This window comes from Trachypithecus francoisi, unplaced genomic scaffold (genome assembly GCF_009764315.1).
Source record: "Trachypithecus francoisi isolate TF-2019V2 unplaced genomic scaffold, Tfra_2.0 Lachesis_group2, whole genome shotgun sequence".
Lineage (NCBI taxonomy): Eukaryota > Metazoa > Chordata > Mammalia > Primates > Cercopithecidae > Trachypithecus > Trachypithecus francoisi.
The window spans coordinates 168,892,268-168,910,514 of NW_022681465.1; positions in this window are offsets into that span (position 1 = coordinate 168,892,268).

The window sequence follows — 18,247 nt, forward strand, 5'->3', positions numbered from 1 at the left end:
ATAATAATTTTCTGACAGATATCAGTAAAGTATCTTGAAAAAAGGGGCATCTTTTCCTAATTTGCCTAAAAACACCCTATAGACTAATGAGTCCCTGGGTATAGTGATGCTTAGGAGAGTTGAATCTGTCTATCCAAGGTAGCATAGTTGCTGCTATACAAAGGGATGAAGAGGTATATCGATGCAACACAGGAGATATCTGAGATGCCTCCTCGTCATGCAAATATTTTGTCGCATTGGACTTTTCCTTTTGTGTATGTCCTTATAGTCTTCCCCAAAGCACCCGAGACTTGGTTCTCTCTACAAGTCTGGAGAAATGAGTTTAGAGGATGATAGAGCATGAGGAGAATGGCCTCCCTCTTTGATGATAAACCCTCCAGTACGTCACCATGAATGGTTGTTTGATGTCCCTATATTTCTCAAGAATAATTTCAGATGAATAGAGTCTTGATCACATGTCTGAATGAAAGTTTCCACAAGCATGAAGAGATGATATATTTGGCTCCTGTGGTTACTGTAACAGAAGGGATTACACAATGGGAGGTTCTGCCCAAATCTCTGACTGAAATGCTGGAATTTCTCCCTGTTCTCACGCAAAAGAAAGGCAGCTAAAAAAATCAACTGTCTGATATCACTATAATTATTATGTGGTATATGTATAAAATAATTACATCAACCTACAAGTAAAATTTAAAAGTATTGAATATTTGACTCTATAAAAGCAATTTAGATTTTAAACAGCCCAGTCTTGTTTCAACACAGCACAAATCTAGTGTTGCAAAAGAATGTCGACAGTTTCTTACAATTAATTGAAATGAGATTTAACTTTTGAGGACAGAATACATATAACACTGACACAAGCAGTGACAAGTTGACAGTGTCATTTCTCACAATGCTGAAGGTGACTAACTGTATGATTTCCTGGATATTCCTCTTGAATTATCCTATTTACTTGTCTAGATCCCATTTAAGGGGTCGGGGTATGCTGCAAAGTATTGCCTGCAGAAGCCTGAGAGGAGCTAGATGCCAAACACGGCAAGGTGAAATGTTTTCCTAAGCAGTCAGAGGCACATAAGTAACAGAGTGTGCATAAATTATGATGGAAAAGGGATGCCAAAGACAAGAAAAAAGTTATGAGTTAGGTCAGGTGCCAGGAAAGCAGAAATAAATCTGAAAGAAGGGTCAGGGAAAAAGGTTTCAGCATAGAGTCCACAAAAGATGCCAGCATACTGGTTACATGGTATGTGAACTGTCCAGAGAATGTTACGAGCCATGAAGGACCAGACATTAATTAGAAAGTTTCTGGACCAGAGAGGGAAGGTTGAGTTCAAGTAGCAGCATGAAATGTTAAAGCCTCTGGGTTTTAGCCCAGGCAGCACTAACAGGCTTTTGTCTGCACCTATGCTCATAACATAGTTGCTGGGATGCAGAGCTCTGCTACTGGGGATGCCTGCCATATCCCTTTCTGGGTCACTGGGCTACTTGTGCCTGTGAAGAAGAAAGGTGATCCACTTTGCCTCATCGTGTTACCTGAGGACTTAGCACCTCTTCCACTTTAATGTGAAGATAGAACTGGCTGCTTATGTGTAAAGAGGAGCCCCCCATGCCAAGCAATTTGTTCTCCTCTTACGTTTGAGAAATTACAAACTATCCTATGACACATGATAGAACTACCATTGGTCTACATGGTTGAAAAGTCTGTCTCTTCAAAATTCTCAGGGGAAAGAAGGGCAATCGTTCTTATAGGCAATGCTATTTATTTATATCAATGCAAAATTCCAACAAATCACAAGGGAAGAGAAAGGAACCAAACCTTAGATCTATCTATTTGGCAAAGTAATTAATAACGAGATAGATGAGTGTTATTGTTTGGATACTTCTAAACAAAACACTCTAAACAAAATTCAGGAATAGCTTTATATAAAGGCCATTATGCCTTATAGGCAAAATTGCTTTGTATAAAGTGATTTTTGAATTCTAAAGCAGCTTACTTTTTTCTAGATAGCCAACAGTTGATCTTTAAGTCCCAACCGTTTAATATCTGGTAAATGCCAAACCATTAGTTTAATTCCATATTTCCATCGTCTAATTTTATCTTTTTAAATATATTGTTATTAAGTAGTTACCAGGAGCTGAAAGTGCCACGTACACCAAAACAAAAATAATCATTTTATTGAAATTTTACTATGTAGAAAACAAAAGCCATTATCTGTTTCTAAACATGCCAATCACAAAGGACAATTTTTCTAACATAATAAGGATTGATATTTTATTCATTCAATATCTACTATCAAAAGCAAAAGAGACAAAAATTCTTGCCCTCATAGAACTTACATTATGGTTAACTTCTGACTACATCCTTCTCCATATTCCTAATATTTATAAACCATTCAATCCTATCAATCTGCCTTCTGCTTCATTCCTCAGATTTACTGTTTTTTTTTTTTCCAGATCACCTCACCACTGGATTAATTTAGGCTTTAATTATTGCTTTTAATATTTATTTATTCATCTATTTCCAGATAATTCATGCACTTGGTTAAAAAATACATAAAACAGTGAAAAATGCCTAACACCCAAACTTGTGTGTTCTCCTTTCCTCTTCCCAGAGGCAACCACTTTCGTTGGGTTTTTGAGTATCTGGAAAGATACTCAGTGCCTATGTGTTTATTTGTATTTTACATAAATGGTAACATAATATATAAATTCTATTTTGTATCTTGCTTTTAAAAATTAGTGTATTGGGGGATTTTTCTATATCAGCACATATTAGCCTATTTATTTTAATAGATTCATGGTTAATAAATATTTATCAACCCACAATTTACTTAAATAGTCCCCTGTTGTATTAGTCAGGATAGGTTAGCTTATGTTGCAGAAACAAATAATCCTATAAACCTCAGTGGTGTATTTCTTGCTTACAAAATGTCTGTTGAAGTTCTGGGCAACTGTCCAGGGCAAATGCCTTCCATGTGGCTGCTCAGTGATGGTTTATTATTGATTCTACCATCCTATCGCTGTGCCATCTGGAGCAAATGGTCTCCTTAGTCAATGCAACAGAGGAAGAAGGAGCTTTGGCATAGAAGCAGGCCCATATTGCTTCAGTCTGAAAGAGACACACATACACTTCTTCCAATCCATTCACCAGAACTGGTCTCCTGGCCTTTCCTAACTACAAGGAGAGCCGAGAAGTAAAATTCTCTAAAATTCTCGCATATGCCTGAAAGAGAAGAGTGTTGGCTTTGCATTTAATTAAAAATCCCTTTGAAAAACTATATTTGAAAGCCATATTATTAGTCTAAATCTTCTCTTTTTTTCTTGTCTTTTGAGACAGAGCCTCACTCTGTCACCCAGTGCCCAGACTAGAGTGCAGTGGCATGATCTTGGCTCACTGTAACCTCTGCCTCCTGGATTCAAGCCATTCTCCTGCCTCAGCCTCTGGAGCAGCTGGGATTACAGATGTGCCCCACAAGGCCCAGATACTTTTTTATTTTTATTTTTAGTGGAGATGGGGTTTTACCATGTTGGCCAGGCTGGTCTCGAGCTCCTGACCTCAAGTGATCCACCAGCCTAGCCCTCCCAAAGTGCTGGGATTATAGACATGAGCCACCACACCCAGGCTTAAATCTTCTTAAAGTGGTACCTTACATATTTTTGGGTGTTGAATAAACATATGTTGGCTAGCCAGCATTAATGGAGTACTCATACTCATTGATAGCATGCCCAATCAATCAACAGCCTTTTACAAGTATAAAATAGCTTAGTCAAAAAGGACCATCACAAGTTACGTATGAATTATTGTTGCCATTTTCGGAAAAAGTAAAGATGAAAGATAAATATCAAATGTTTTAGGAATCATTTTAATACTGGTTTCATTCATATTCAAATAAACTACAGAATCTCTCAGATTGGCAATAAGAAAGATGAATGAGTACACCAGTATTTATAGCAGCATTATTCACAATAGCCAAATGATGGAAGCAACTCAGGTGTTGAATGGATAAACAAAATATGCATATACATACAATTAACTATTATTCAGCCTTAACAAGGAAGAAAATTCTGATACTTGCTATAACATGGATTAACATTGAGGACATTGTGCTAAGTGAAAAAAGTCAGTCACAAAAGGACAAATACTATACGATTCTACTTGTATAAGGTGCCTAGAGTAGTCAAATTCACAAAAACTGAAAGTAGATGGTGTTTGCCAGGCCTTAAGGGGAGGAAGGGATAAGGAATTCTTGTTTAAAGGATACAAAGTTTCAGTTTTGCAAAATGAAGAGTTCTGGAGATGGATGGCTGCACAGCAATGTGAATATACTTAATGCCACTAAATTATATACTTCAAAATGGTTAAAATAGAAAATATTATGTTATGCATATTTTACCACAATAGAAAAAAAGGTATATAAGTAACAGTCTTTAGAGAATGATGACAAAAATCTGTGAGAAAACCTTGCATCACTCTGATTCCTTAAAGGAACTAAAGAGGCAATGGGTATGAGTAGTGAACTAGCAAGCTAGAAAGAGAAAAAGCTGGCCGGGCGCGGTGGCTCAAGCCTGTAATCCCAGCACTTTGGGAGGCCGAGACGGGCGGATCACGAGGTCAGGAGATCCAGACCATCCTGGCTAACATGGTGAAACCCCGTCTCTACTAAAAAATACAGAAAAAAAAAAAAAAAAAAACTAGCCGGGCGACGTGGCGGGTGCCTGTAGTCCCAGCTACTCGGGAGGCTGAGGCAGGAGAATGGCGTAAACCCAGGAGGCAGAATTTGCAGTGAGCTGAGATCCGGCCACTGCACCCCAGCCTGGGCGACAGAGCGAGACTCCGTCTCAAAAAAAAAAGAGAAAAAGCTGTAGTCGGAGAATAAGAAACTGGAGTTAATGACTTAGGATGTAAAAAAATTTCAAGTGGTGACAGGATCTAGGATATGGCCATGGGAGCAGGTGGCTGCGGTGGAGTAAAGGAAAAGCTAATGGAATATGTTCATGCCAAAGAAGCAAGAGGTCAAAATGCTGAAAGGGCAGCCACATGAATGTTTAAATCACCCAGGAGGAGGACAGAGTTTGGGATGAAGAGGAAGTCTGTGAGTAAGGTGCTAAATCTATAAATAAGTAAAATAGGGAAGTTCATCCCTTTTGATTAGCATTTCTGGACTATATTTAGCCTCTAGATACAGTCATATGCCAGAGGAGCTTGGAGAAGACAGCTTGTATAAATGAGAATGACAGCTAGTTAAGAAGAGCAGTCCCATGGACTGTTCATGTCTGCAAGAGCAGCACATTCCTTCCCTGTAGGAAATGTGCATGGGAAAGCATATTACAATCAGAAGCTATTTAGTGAACATGGGATGAGGGAAGGGCGGTGACAGTTGAGAGGGGAAGAGGGGAATTGTAGTGCTTACATGCCTAATGACATCACCCCATAATAACTGGGTTTATCAGCTTCCAAAATAGGGTCACTCACCACAGGTACCCAATAAAGCAATTAGGATTCAAATATCACTCTTCCACTGGACACGCTGAGCGGGTGTTGCCAAGTTTTCTCTCTGATGTCCTTTTATCTAAGCATTCATGCTGACTACTCAACTTTGGTTGACACCCTCCCCCCACCGTTTTCTTTTTTCTTTTTTTTTTTTTTGTCTTTTTTAGAGACGAGGTCTCACTCTGTCACCCAGGTTTGAATGCAGTGGTATGATCATAGCTCAGCGCAGTCTCTAACTCCTGGGCTCAAGAGACCTTCCCATCTCAGGCTCCTAAGTTTCTGGGACTATAGGGATTTACCACCAGGACTGGCTTTACTTTTTTCTTTACAAAAATAATGGCATCATTTAATGTGTAGTCAGTTATAAAATGACTAAGGAGACATTCTGCCTCTGTAAATTATGTTGGCATTTCCTAGTGACTGAATGTTTGTGCCCCCCCACCAAATTCCTATCTTGAAGTCCTAGTCCCCAGTGTAATGGCATTGGGAGGTGGGGCCTTTGGGAGGTAATTAGGTTTAGGTGAGGCCATGAGGGTGGAGACCCCATGATAAGACTAATACTCTTAGAAAAAGAGGAAGAGATGTGAGATATCTCTCTCTGTGTGTATGTGCACCAAGGGAGACTATGTGAGGACATAATCAGGTAGATAGGAACCCCTCTCCAAGAACCAGCAGGCACCCTAATCTCAGACATCCAGCCTCAGAACAATGAGAAATATCTGTTGTTTAAGCTACTTTGTTTACGACATTAATTATAGCAGCAAAAATGAAGACAGCATTTTTTCTGATAACGTTCTTTTTTGTCAATTCTAGTGTAGACTCTAGGAGCTGGGTATTTGCCTTACGTTATAGCAACTATTTTACTTTTACTATCACTATTATAATTACTGTTTTATTATTGTGTTCAGGTTCTCAAAATTTCTGATGCTCAGACTACCCTTCTAACCATATTATTATTATGTTTTCATTAATTCATTCATTTCAGTGAGTCTTGTACATAAAAGTCACTCCCAATGGTACATTAGGTACTGGGGTCCCAAGGGTCCTAAACTAAGCTGGATCTGTCATGGAGAGACCTGAGTTCCGAAAAGAATTATCTGATTTGGACCAAGGACCCACTCTAATGGAAATGAGTTCTTAGTCTCAACTCTGGAAGAGGCTGCCGCTAATTGGATTTTGCTCAGGCATCCATCCGATTTTGAAGGGCCATTTTAACTTGCTGCCCCTTACTTTTTGGTGAGTACTTAGAGAAGTGCATCAACACTTCCATGTCCCTAGAGATTCTTTTAGCATAGTATCACATTAAGAAAAAAAAAAAAAAAAAAAGCCTGTGTTATCCTAAGCATAGAAGAGCTTTTCATTTATTCCTATCTCCAAAATTTTAATTTATTTTTCCTTTTATTATGGATAGCCTGTTATGTATGCAGATGAGAGGGAACATCGGTATGCCTTCTCCCAGATTATTTACCTTTGGATTTTTAACTTAAAAACATTTTTTTCTTTATATTATATATGTCAATTACCAGATAATTAGAAAATACCTAGAAAACATAAACAAGAAAAACAAAACTAGACAGCATCCACAATTCTACTCTCAATCACATTTAACATTTGATTACACATCCTTCCAATTATTTTTTATCTGCTGTCTGGTTATGTCTCTCTTCAGACTTTTACTGTGTGTAAGAAAACAGTTTTTTCACATATGCAATCATATATACTATGCGTATTATTCAGTAACTTGTTATCTTTTGCCTGCATTGTGAACATCTTTCTATGTTGATATGTACAGATTGATGTCTCCCAATTACATATATATAATTATAAGAAGACATCCTTCTTATAATGTCTTCCTGTTTCAAAAATGACCAAAATTCCTAACATGATTAACAAGGACCAGGCTGCCCTCAACCTCATCTTATACTGGTTTTTCTGTACTCCAGACACTTTGGTCATTTCTCATTTCCTTGGAAAGACATGCTCTTATCCATGTGATATTTTTTGGCTCTGTGTTCACACCAAAATCTCATGTTGAATTGTAATTCCCCATATTGGGGGAGGGACCTGGCGGGAGGTGATCATGGGAGCAGATTTTCCCCTTGCTGTTTTTGTGATAGTGAGTGAATTCACATGAGATCTGATGGTTTAAAAGTGTGTAGTACTTTCTGCCTTGTTCTCTGTCTCTCCTGCCACCATGTGAAGACGTGCTTGCTTCCCCTTTGCCCTTCCATCATGATTGTAAGTTTCCTGAGGCCTCCCCAGTCATGCTTCCGGTACAGCCTGTAGAATCATAAGCCAATTAAACCTCTTTTCATTATAAATTATTCAGTCTCAGGTAGTTCTTTATAGCAATGTGAGAATAGACTAATACCCCATGCTCTTGGCTGAAATTTCTTCTACCTATATACCTCTTTTCCTGAAAAACTCCTGCTTATCTTACTTATCTAAAGTCTTTATTTTAAGTATAGGCCATATCTTCCTGTTATATGATCTTATAGCACCTTGTTTTCATCATGGCACTTATCACAAATGTAATTAATTGATGATTAATGTAGTTATTTAAGGGATCTCTTTCCCACCAAACTACAAGCTCCATGAGGTAAGAGACTAGTTAGCTTAATATTTGTGTTCCTAGCACCTAGCAAAGTTCCTGGCACATAGTAGGCACTCAGTAAATGTTTGCTGAGTGAATTGTAGTGGATTTAAGATAAAAGGAGGAAAGAGTGGGTGCAAATGTAAATTTGTAGGTCTTAAGATGACAAGTTGAGGTACCCTGCATTGCCCAGACTAATAAAAATACAGTTAGGATGACTAAAGGTGATTGTAACAAATTAAAAGGCAAAATGTCTGCTTATGCCTTCTTTGCATAGAAGTGAAGAGAAGAATGTAAGAAGAAAAATCCAGAGGACGCTTTTGATTTTGCAGATTTTTCCAAGAAGTAGTCTGAGAGGTGGAAGAGAATGTCTGGTAAAGAGAAGTCTAAATTTGATGAAATTGCAAAGGCAAATAAAGTATGCTATGACTGGGAAATGAAGGATTACAGACCAGCTAAGAGAGGCAAGAAGAAGGACCTTTATGCCCTTAAAGACCACCATCTGGTATTTCCCATTCTGTTCAGAATTCTGTCCCAAGATTAAATCCATAAACCTTTGTGTCTCTATTGGAGAAGTAGCAAAAATAAATAAATAAATAAAAATAAATAAATAAAATAAAATAAAAAGCTGGGTGAGATGAGGAATAACTTAAGTGACAGTGAAGAGCAGTTTGACGGAGAAGTATGAGAAGGATGTTACTGACTGTAAGTATAAAGGAAAGTTTGATGGCACAAAGCATCCTACTAAAGTTGCCTGGACAAAGGTGGAAGCAGAAGATGAAGAAGATGAGGAGAATGAAGAGGAGGAGGCGGTGGAGGAGGATGACTTTAAAACCATTTATCTATCTCCTTGTGAATATCTTAGAGTAGGGGAGCATTGTAATTGATATGTTTCTTGTTGTGAAGTGTCTATTGGCCTCATTAGTTTTAATTACAAAATCTGATGATGAGCATATTGTAGTCTCTCAAAGTGCTCTAGAAGTTGTCAGTGGTTTATGTGAAGTGGCCATGGGTGTCTGGAACACCTGAAATGGTATCAAAGTTGTATATATTTCCAAACATTTTAAAAATGAAAAAGCACTCTTGTGATCTGTTCACTGTGTACTTTGTTGTTGGTGTGACAAGGCATTTGAAGATGTTTCTGACTTTTTAAAATTTGTAAGGTGGTGTTAACTGTATGGTTATTGGCTAGAAATCCTGAGTTATTAACTGTTCATATTTATAGTTTGTAAAAAGAGCAAAACAACCAACACAAACTCTTGATGCTTGGTATTGAGGCTATAGGGAAAGATGTCTTTTGTAGGGGCCATAGCTCAGAGGGTGCACTGTGAGGCTGGACCTGTTTCCACTGTGATGGGCTTCCATTTATTTAGGGCTGTCTTTTTTTTTTATATAGTGACATAGCATTGTGCTGCTTGATATAAGGGGGTCAGGTGGCATGAGAAGTGTTAGATTTTTTTTTTTAGTTAAATGCAGTTGTTTTAAAATTGTTTTTAAACAAACTGTAGAACTCTTTACTATCAGCAAAGCAAAGAGCCACTGTGTCAATGAAAGATCAATAGCCTTCCTGGCTGGGCATGGTGGCTCAAGCCTGTAATCCCAGCACTTTGGGAGGCCGAGACGGGCGGATCACGAGGTCAGGAGATCAAGACCATCCTGGCTAACATGGTGAAACCCCGTCTCTACTAAAAAATACAAAAATCTAGCCGGGCGAGGTGGTGGGCACCTGTAGTCCCAGCTACTCGGGAGGCTGAGGCAGGAGAATGACGTAAACTCGGGAGGCGGAGTTTGCAGTGAGCTGAGATCCGGCCACTGCACTCCAGCCTGGGCGACAGAGCGAGACTCCGTCTCAAAAAAAAAAAAAAAAAAAAAAGAAAGTTCAATAGCCTTCTGTACTTAAACAAGATTTGAAATGTTCTGGGTTTTTTTTTTTATGTTTCAAATGCTGAAATGTTTTCAAAGTTAAATAAACTGTATTCCAATTTTTTTAAAGGTGACAAGTTCAAGAAACTGCATTTTGTAGTTACTCTCTTCTCAGTAAGGTAGGAGATGAGAAAGTACTCTGGAAGTTATTAAGATTCTGGGAGGTGGAAGAAAGGGTAGCAGATATTGAGGATAATGTGAAACATTTTGGAATAATCATGGTGAACAATTAGAGAGTTCAGCAAGTAATATAATATCTCTTTAAGCCATGTGAGGTTAAGGTTAATAGTCATTAATAAATGGCAATATTAACCTACCTGGCATAGGATTTTCTTCAGCAGAATATCAGAGCCTGAGTGGGTTTGGTAAAGGCAGATTTAAACAGACTCATTTAGGGATAGTAACATTTCAGAAGGTAAAACAGAATGACAGTTTTGAAAATAATTTTAGGATACTGGCAAAAGAACATTTAAGTGTTGGATTATTGTATCTATGGTATATAAGAAAGGAAGTGGATCAAAGGGTTGTCAGGAGAACAAAGGATCAATGGGCTAGAAATCTAATGAGGTTTAAAAATGGTGAGAGTATATTTCAAGGAGAAAATGGAAAAAAAACAGGAAGCTTTGTTCACAGCACAGAATCTTAAATTAATTCCTTTGAAGTTGATTGTAAGTCCAAAGAATGACTATGTGAGTGGGTGGCTGAGGTGGGATGATGGAGGTCATTGTGGGAGATGTGTGACACAGGTGTCACATAGACCACCCAGGATATTGTGTCACCTAGGATGAAAGCCTAGCTTGAGATACAGAGGAAGAGTGCCAAACACTTCAGAGAATGGAAGAGGACATGACCAGGATATTAGAAACGTGGTTCTACCAACCCAAATGTCCATCAATGATAGACTAGATTAAGAAAATGTGGCACATATACATGGAACACTATGCAGCCATAAAAAAGGATGAGTTCATGTCCTTTGCAGGGACATGGATGAAGCTAGAAGCCATCATTCTGAGCAAACTATCACAAGGACAGAAAACCAAACACCACATGTTCTCACTCATAGGTGGGAATTGAACAATGAGAACACTTGGACACAGGGCGGGGAACATCACACACTGGGGCTTGTAGTGGGGTGGAGGGAGGCTGGAGGGATAGCATTAGGAGATATACCTAATGTAAATGACGAGTTAATGGGTGCGGCACACCAACATGGCACATGTTTACATATGTAACAAACCTGCATGTTGTGCACATGTACCCTAGAACTTAAAGTATATAAAAAAAAAACTTCTAGAAAAACTAGACTATTATATATAGAAAAAAAAGAAATATGGTTCTAGACATTGCTATAGTTTAAATTATGTACATGAGACTGCTTAAGGAGAGCTCACAGCATGAGAAAATGGAAGAAGATCACCAATATTTACAGAAGAAGAAAAGGAAACTAAGCCCATTAAAAAGATAGGAAAACATGGCCAGAGAGGTAAGAGGAAAACCAATACAAAGTGTTGAAAGTAAAGAAGGTGATACCAATTGTAATGTGCTTAGAACAGTGCCTTGCATATTTTATAATTGAAAAAAATATGTCAATGAAGAAGAGAGTTTAAAAGAGATGATTATATTTAGTGATGAATGAGTTCTTGGTAACCACACAGAAAGTTGCAGAGTGGATATGATGCATCAAATTTAATATTTTAATTTTCCCCTTCTTTCAGATTTTCTGAGAAATATATAGTAATCAGTCATGGGGTAAGAGGTCCTATCATTCTTTTCCACTTTAAAATACCGGTTCTCATTATAATCATACATTGGTTTTAAAATTTCTTAAGGAGACTCCATCACCTTCAGATAGGTCAGTGATTTGTATCCTAGTTCCCCACCTCCTTATAAAAACATCAGATTAGTCTCATGAGAGCGTTGCAATTCAACTGCTTTCCTCATGAGAAATTGTCAAAAATTAAAAAGATATGGTATTCTTCCACAACTTTGGAAACACTACTACAGCATTCTCAATATTTAAATAAATGTTTTCTGCTGAATATCCATGCTTGGCTCTATTGATTTTTTACTGTGTAAGTGTGATCTGGCTTGGAATATGTAGTATGTTATGAAATATCTACTTAAAGATTTATTAGGCATATATTTTCAAAGTAGAAGGGAAATAAGGTGTCAATGATTGTTTGACCAAAGATAATATTTTAAATTGTGCATAAAAGGATTTTTATTTGAAAATGCATTCTACATGTGCTGTATAAACTATTTGGAAGCAAAAAGCATGTATATACAATATATATGAATGCATAGAAAACAGCTATCTGTTCATGGCCAATATTTGTTGAATGTCTGCTGCTATGTGCCAGACACTACATTAGGTGCTCTGGATATGGTACTGCATGAGGCAGGGAAAGGCCAGCTTCACAAAGACTGTGGTCTCTTGGGAAAAGAAAACATTAAACTAATACTACAAGCATGATGACTATTCCAATGCGGGAAATATCTAGTGCTATGGGGATATATAATAAGAGACTAGAAAGACACAATAAAACATATTAACAGGTTATTTCTGGAAATCAAGAAAAATTACAAGTGATTCTATATTTTTTATTTCATTTTATTTTTCAAACTTTTTGTTTTGAGCAAAAGTTTTTGCATTAGTCAAGATTTTCCAGAGAAAGAGAATGAATAGGATATATGTATAAAAGATATGTATAAAAGGGGATTTATCATGGGATTTGGCTCATGTGATTTTGGAGGTCAAAAAGTCACATGATCTGCCATCTGCAAAGTGGAGAACCAGGAAAGCTGGTAGTGTCATATTCCAAGTCTGAAGGCCTGAGAACCTGGAGTTCTGATGTTCAAGGGCAGAAGATGGATGTCCCAGTTTCAGAAGAAAGAGTGACTCCATCCTTCTTCTATCTTTTTTGTTCTATATGGGCTAATCTCTTCCAGAAAACCCTCACAGACACATACAGAAATAATGTTTTACTTGCTATCTGGGTATCCTTAAACCAGTCAAGTTGACACACAAAATTAACCATCACACTGTGGTTACCAGAAAAGACATAATGTTCATTGAGTGAAAAAAAAAGTCAAACAAAGCATTTTAGTGCTGCTTCATCTCTTGCAATTCTGATCAACAACTTTAGCATCCTAAAGTTTATTTTAAAACATTAAACCCTAAACTAAAGACAATGTTCCATGTTCTTTTCTTGAATTAGTCAGTGAGAATTGCTGACTTTTATTCAATCCTGGACATCCTGGTAGCATTTGGATTAAAGAATACATTTATGTAGCATAAAAACAGACATGTAGACCAATGGAAAGGAATAAAGAGCCCAGAAATAAACCCACACACGTAAGGTCAACCAGTCTTTTACAAGGATACCCAGAATGCACAATGGGGAAAGGACGGTCTCTTCAACAAATGGTATTGGGGAAAATGTGTATCCACATACAAAAAAAATGAAATTGGACCCTTATTTTACAACATATACAAAAATTAACTTGAAATGGATTAAAGACTTAAATATAAGGTCTGAAACCATAAAACTCTTAAAAGAAAAGGTAGGAGAAAAGCTACTTGACACTGGTCTTGGATATGACACCAAAAGCACAGGCAACAAAAGCAAAAACAAACAATTGAGACTACGACAAACAAAAAAACTTCTGCATGGCAAATGAAACAATCAACATAATGAAAAGGCAGCCTGTGGAATGGGACAAAATATTTGCAAACCGTGTAACTAATAAGGGATTAATATCCAAAATATCAAAGTTCCTGAACTCACACAACTTCATAGAAAAAACTCAAGTAATCCAATTTCAGAAGGGGCAAAGGACCTGGATAGACATCTTTCAAAAGAAGATAGACAAATGCCCAGCAGATTTGTGAAAAAATGCTCAAAATCACTGATCATCAGAGAAATGCATATCAAAATCACAATGAGGTATCACCTCACACCTGTTAGGATGACTGCTACAAAAAATAAAAGATCTAACAAGTGTCAGTGAGGGTATGGAGAAAAGGGAACCCTTATACATTGTTGGTGGGAATAAAAATTGGTACAGTCATTATGGAAAACAATATGAAGTTTCCTCAAATAATTAAAAATAGAACTAAGATATAATCTATCAATTCTGTTTCTAGATATACGTCCGAAGAAAATGAAATCAGTATCTTAAAGAAATATCTGCACCCCTATGTTCATTGAAGCATTATTCATAACAGCCAAGACATGGAAACAATCTAAGTGTCCATCAACGGATGAATGAATAAAGAAATTGTGGGACATATATACATTAGAATATTATTCAGCAAAAAAAGAAGGAAATTTGCGACAACACAGATAAACCTGCAGAGCATTATGCTAAGTGAAATAAGCCAGACACAGAAAGACAAATTCTGTAAGATCTCATTTATATGTGGAATCTAAAAAAGTTGAACTCAGCTGGGCACAGTGGCTAATGCCTGTAATCCTAGCACTTTGGGAGGCTGAGGTGGGTGGATGATCACCTGAGGTCAGGAGTTTGAGACCTGCCTAACCAACATGGTGAACCATCTCTACAAAAACAAAACAAAACAAAAACAAACAAACAAACAAACAAACAAAACACCACGAAAATTAGCTGTGCATGGTGGCGGATGCCTGTAATCCCAGCTACTCAGGAGGCTGAGGCAGAAGAATCACTTACAACCTGGGAGGCAGAGGTTGCAGTGAGCTGAGATGGGGCCATTGCACTCCAGCCCGGGCAACAGAGCAAGACTGTGTCTCAAAAAAAAAAAAAAAAAAAAAAATTGAACTCATATATAAGCAGAAAATAGAACAGTAGTTGCCAGGGGCTGGGGAGTGGGGAAAATGAGAAGATGTTGGTCAAAGGGTATAAACTTTCAACTATAAGATGAACAACTTTTGGAGATCTAATGTACAGCATGAGTGGTGATAGATGTGTTAATAATAATAAAAATATCTTTATGGGGTGTTTACAAAATAAGCACAGATTAAGAAACTCAAAGATTCAAGGCCAAGTTCCATGCTATATTTCTACAGGATAATGAACAGTTTGAATTTCAGTTCCTCCACAGGAAGAAAGCAGAGACTGAGATTGACCACTAGAGCATATAAGTGGGCTAGGAATTCTGTTTAAAGCTACTGCAAGTGATGCTCACATTTGTTTCCATTAAATTACAGATCTAAAGGGTAGTTAGTGATTCAATATCAGACTCTCCCTGGTGATAATTAGAGAGAAATAACTTTTATAATTGTATATTATATGTTTTTTCAGGATTCTGAAATGACTCACTTATTCACATACTAAAAACAAAACCATCTCCGTGAGAAATAGGCAGATGCCTAGAGCATATAACAATTTTGTGCATACAGGACACAGTGTTAAAAGTGACTACTGACAATTAACAGTTAAAAATAGATACTCGCCTAGAACACCTATACAACACACATATTACATTTCTAAAGGGCTTAACAATTAATTGCATTCAATACTAAAACTACCTGGACCACAATTTAATATTCAAAACCTGGTAGGCTCTTCATTATGAACCTTATTTACTGTAGATATTTGGAAGTGTCACAAGATAGAATGCCTGGGCAGACATGCTTTTGTATTACATACACTATACATGTATGGTACAAACTATAAATCAGGGTGACTTCTCATTTTTCAAATGAGAGTGAATTATCACTTCAGCCTGGTAATTGGTGTATTATGTGAGCTAGTCGATTTTTTAAACCTTAAAGGTAATATGTAATGATACATGCACAACAATTTATAATATATTTGAGCTTCCCTGAAGTCAAACTTCAGACTTCATACGGAATCAATCCGCTACTATAAATAGAGAATAGTAGATAGCATTGTATTTGGTCTTTAGAAGATCAGTGATGAAGGAAGTTTGGGCAAAATAGCAAGTGTTTAAATGGAAAACAGTATGACAGGGATTATGGCAGGGTCACAGCATTGGCAATTAGCTAATGTCAATGATACACTTAAGAAACACTGCACAAGACAGCCAGTAAATCACTGCCAACCATCATGAATAATCCATGACAGAAGGGAAAAGAGAAAGAAAGGAAAGAGAAGAAAAAGGTAGAGGAGAGTGTTCTGTAGTGGGATACACAGTAAAAATGAAGTGTCCTATAATTAGCATTATTTCTATTACCAGAGTGCTGAGGAAAGGCTATCTAGTGAACAATTCAACAAATAACCAGGGGGTTGATACGCATATTGCTAAGTTATGAGGTTTTCACCTCTTCCCTTTCATTTTAATTGTGTGCATGTGAGTGTGTGTGCCTTTAAAAGTCATGGTACCAGGTGACTTTATAATAAAAGGCACACATAGATATAAGGGAGTTGAATTTTGACTTCCTACATGTTTCTAAAAATATTACAATTCCAAACCAAAAGGTAGGTAATATATTGCCATATAGTCTCTGTTGGAACTTCTTAACTAGATAATTTGCCAGTGGCAACATATAATAATAACCATTGGACCAGAAAATAATACCTCAAAAGGAAGGCCGCAGAAGCAAAGTTTTTCTCTGACCTGCCCTCCTGTCTCTCACTCTCATTTCCCCCCAAGACTAGCCAAACAAATTAGGATCCCTCCTCCCTGAATTGAGTCATAGAAACCAGAATCCCTTTCCTCAGAGCCAGCCATAAAATCTAAAAATATTATTCTAACTTTCTCGCCCTGCTTTTGTGTAAAAACTGGCCATACCAGGAGTTCGAGACCAGCCTGGCCAACATGGTGAAACCCTGTCTCTATTAAAAATACAAAAATTAGCTGGGCATAGTGGTGCACATCTGTAACACCAGCTACTCAGGAGGCTGAGGCAAGAAAATCGCTTGAACCCAGGAGGAGGAGGTTGCAGTGAGCTGAGACCGCACCACTGCAGTCCAGCCTGGGTGACAGATGACAGAGTGAGACTCTGTCTCAAAAAAAAAAAAAAAGACATAGAGAAAGAGACTGGTCATAGGGAAATTATCTGACCTACTTTGTTTGAGTATAGGTCATAAGACTCCCATTCCTGAGAGGGTCTCACCCCTCACTCAGAAGGAAGGAATGCATGATCAGAGAGGCCAAAAAGAATCTAGACAGACAGGCCATGCTGGGTTTCCCCCCTCAGCCTATTAACATTAGATCTTACCCTTTTGCCCAATCATACTTTTATACAGCTTCCAGACTTTGTTGAACCCAAGCATAAAAATGGGAAATTTCCCCTCTATCTTTGGGTTTTCATTCTGAAGGCTCTCATGTCAAGTAAAACTATGATCAAATAAATTTGTATGCCTTTCCTCTTAGTAACCTGCCCCTTGTCAGTGATTCTCAGCAAACCTTCAGAGGGTGAAGGGGAAGTTTTCTTTGGCTGTGACATAACCATTACTTGAAGTTTACCCATATACAAAGAACTTTACACTCTTCTAATATCCATTTAAAGTTTCCAGTCAATGTTGTTACCTGTATCTTAACAATTATGCCAGAGTTCATAGTGAGAAGTGCAGCATGCTAATTTTTAAACACTGACTAGGCTATTAAACTGGCAATTACAATGTGGTGTGATAAGGGGAATGCCAGGGAAAGTGGGAGGTGCTATCGTCAAAGCAATGACTTCAAAGGTCAAGGAAAGCTTCCTGCAGTGACGTATAATATGAGACCTGAACAGCTTGTAAGAAATAAACAGACAAAGATAGAGGAGGAGTGGGGTGGAGAATATGATTCAAGCAGAGGAGTGTCATGTGCAAACCCTAAAAATAAGAGGGAGTATGGCAATATGGAAAACGGAAAACAATTTAATCTAAAGTGATGGTAGATTTTGAGGTATGAGTGATGATAGATAAATCTAGAGAGGTAAATTGAGACCTAATTAATCATAGAAGTTTGAGGCCAGTGACAAGGCAGTACAGAGTTTAAGCAGGGAAATGGCATGATCAGGTCTAGAGCAATTACAGTGATCCAGATAGGCTATGATAAAGATTTTAAGCACTAATTGTAGTAGTCTTAGATGATGGTTACACAGAGTTATTGAAGGGGATAGAAGAGGTTGGAGGCAGAATTCACAATAATTAGTATTCATTATTGAATTACAAATTCTTAGAGGAATTCCAGATTACTATTTTACCCCTATGTATGTAGCACAGAATAAATATTGAACAAATATGTGTCAAATTAATTAAGAAATAAAACAAATTCAACCAAGTTAATTTTTCTTTGCAACCTAACTTAG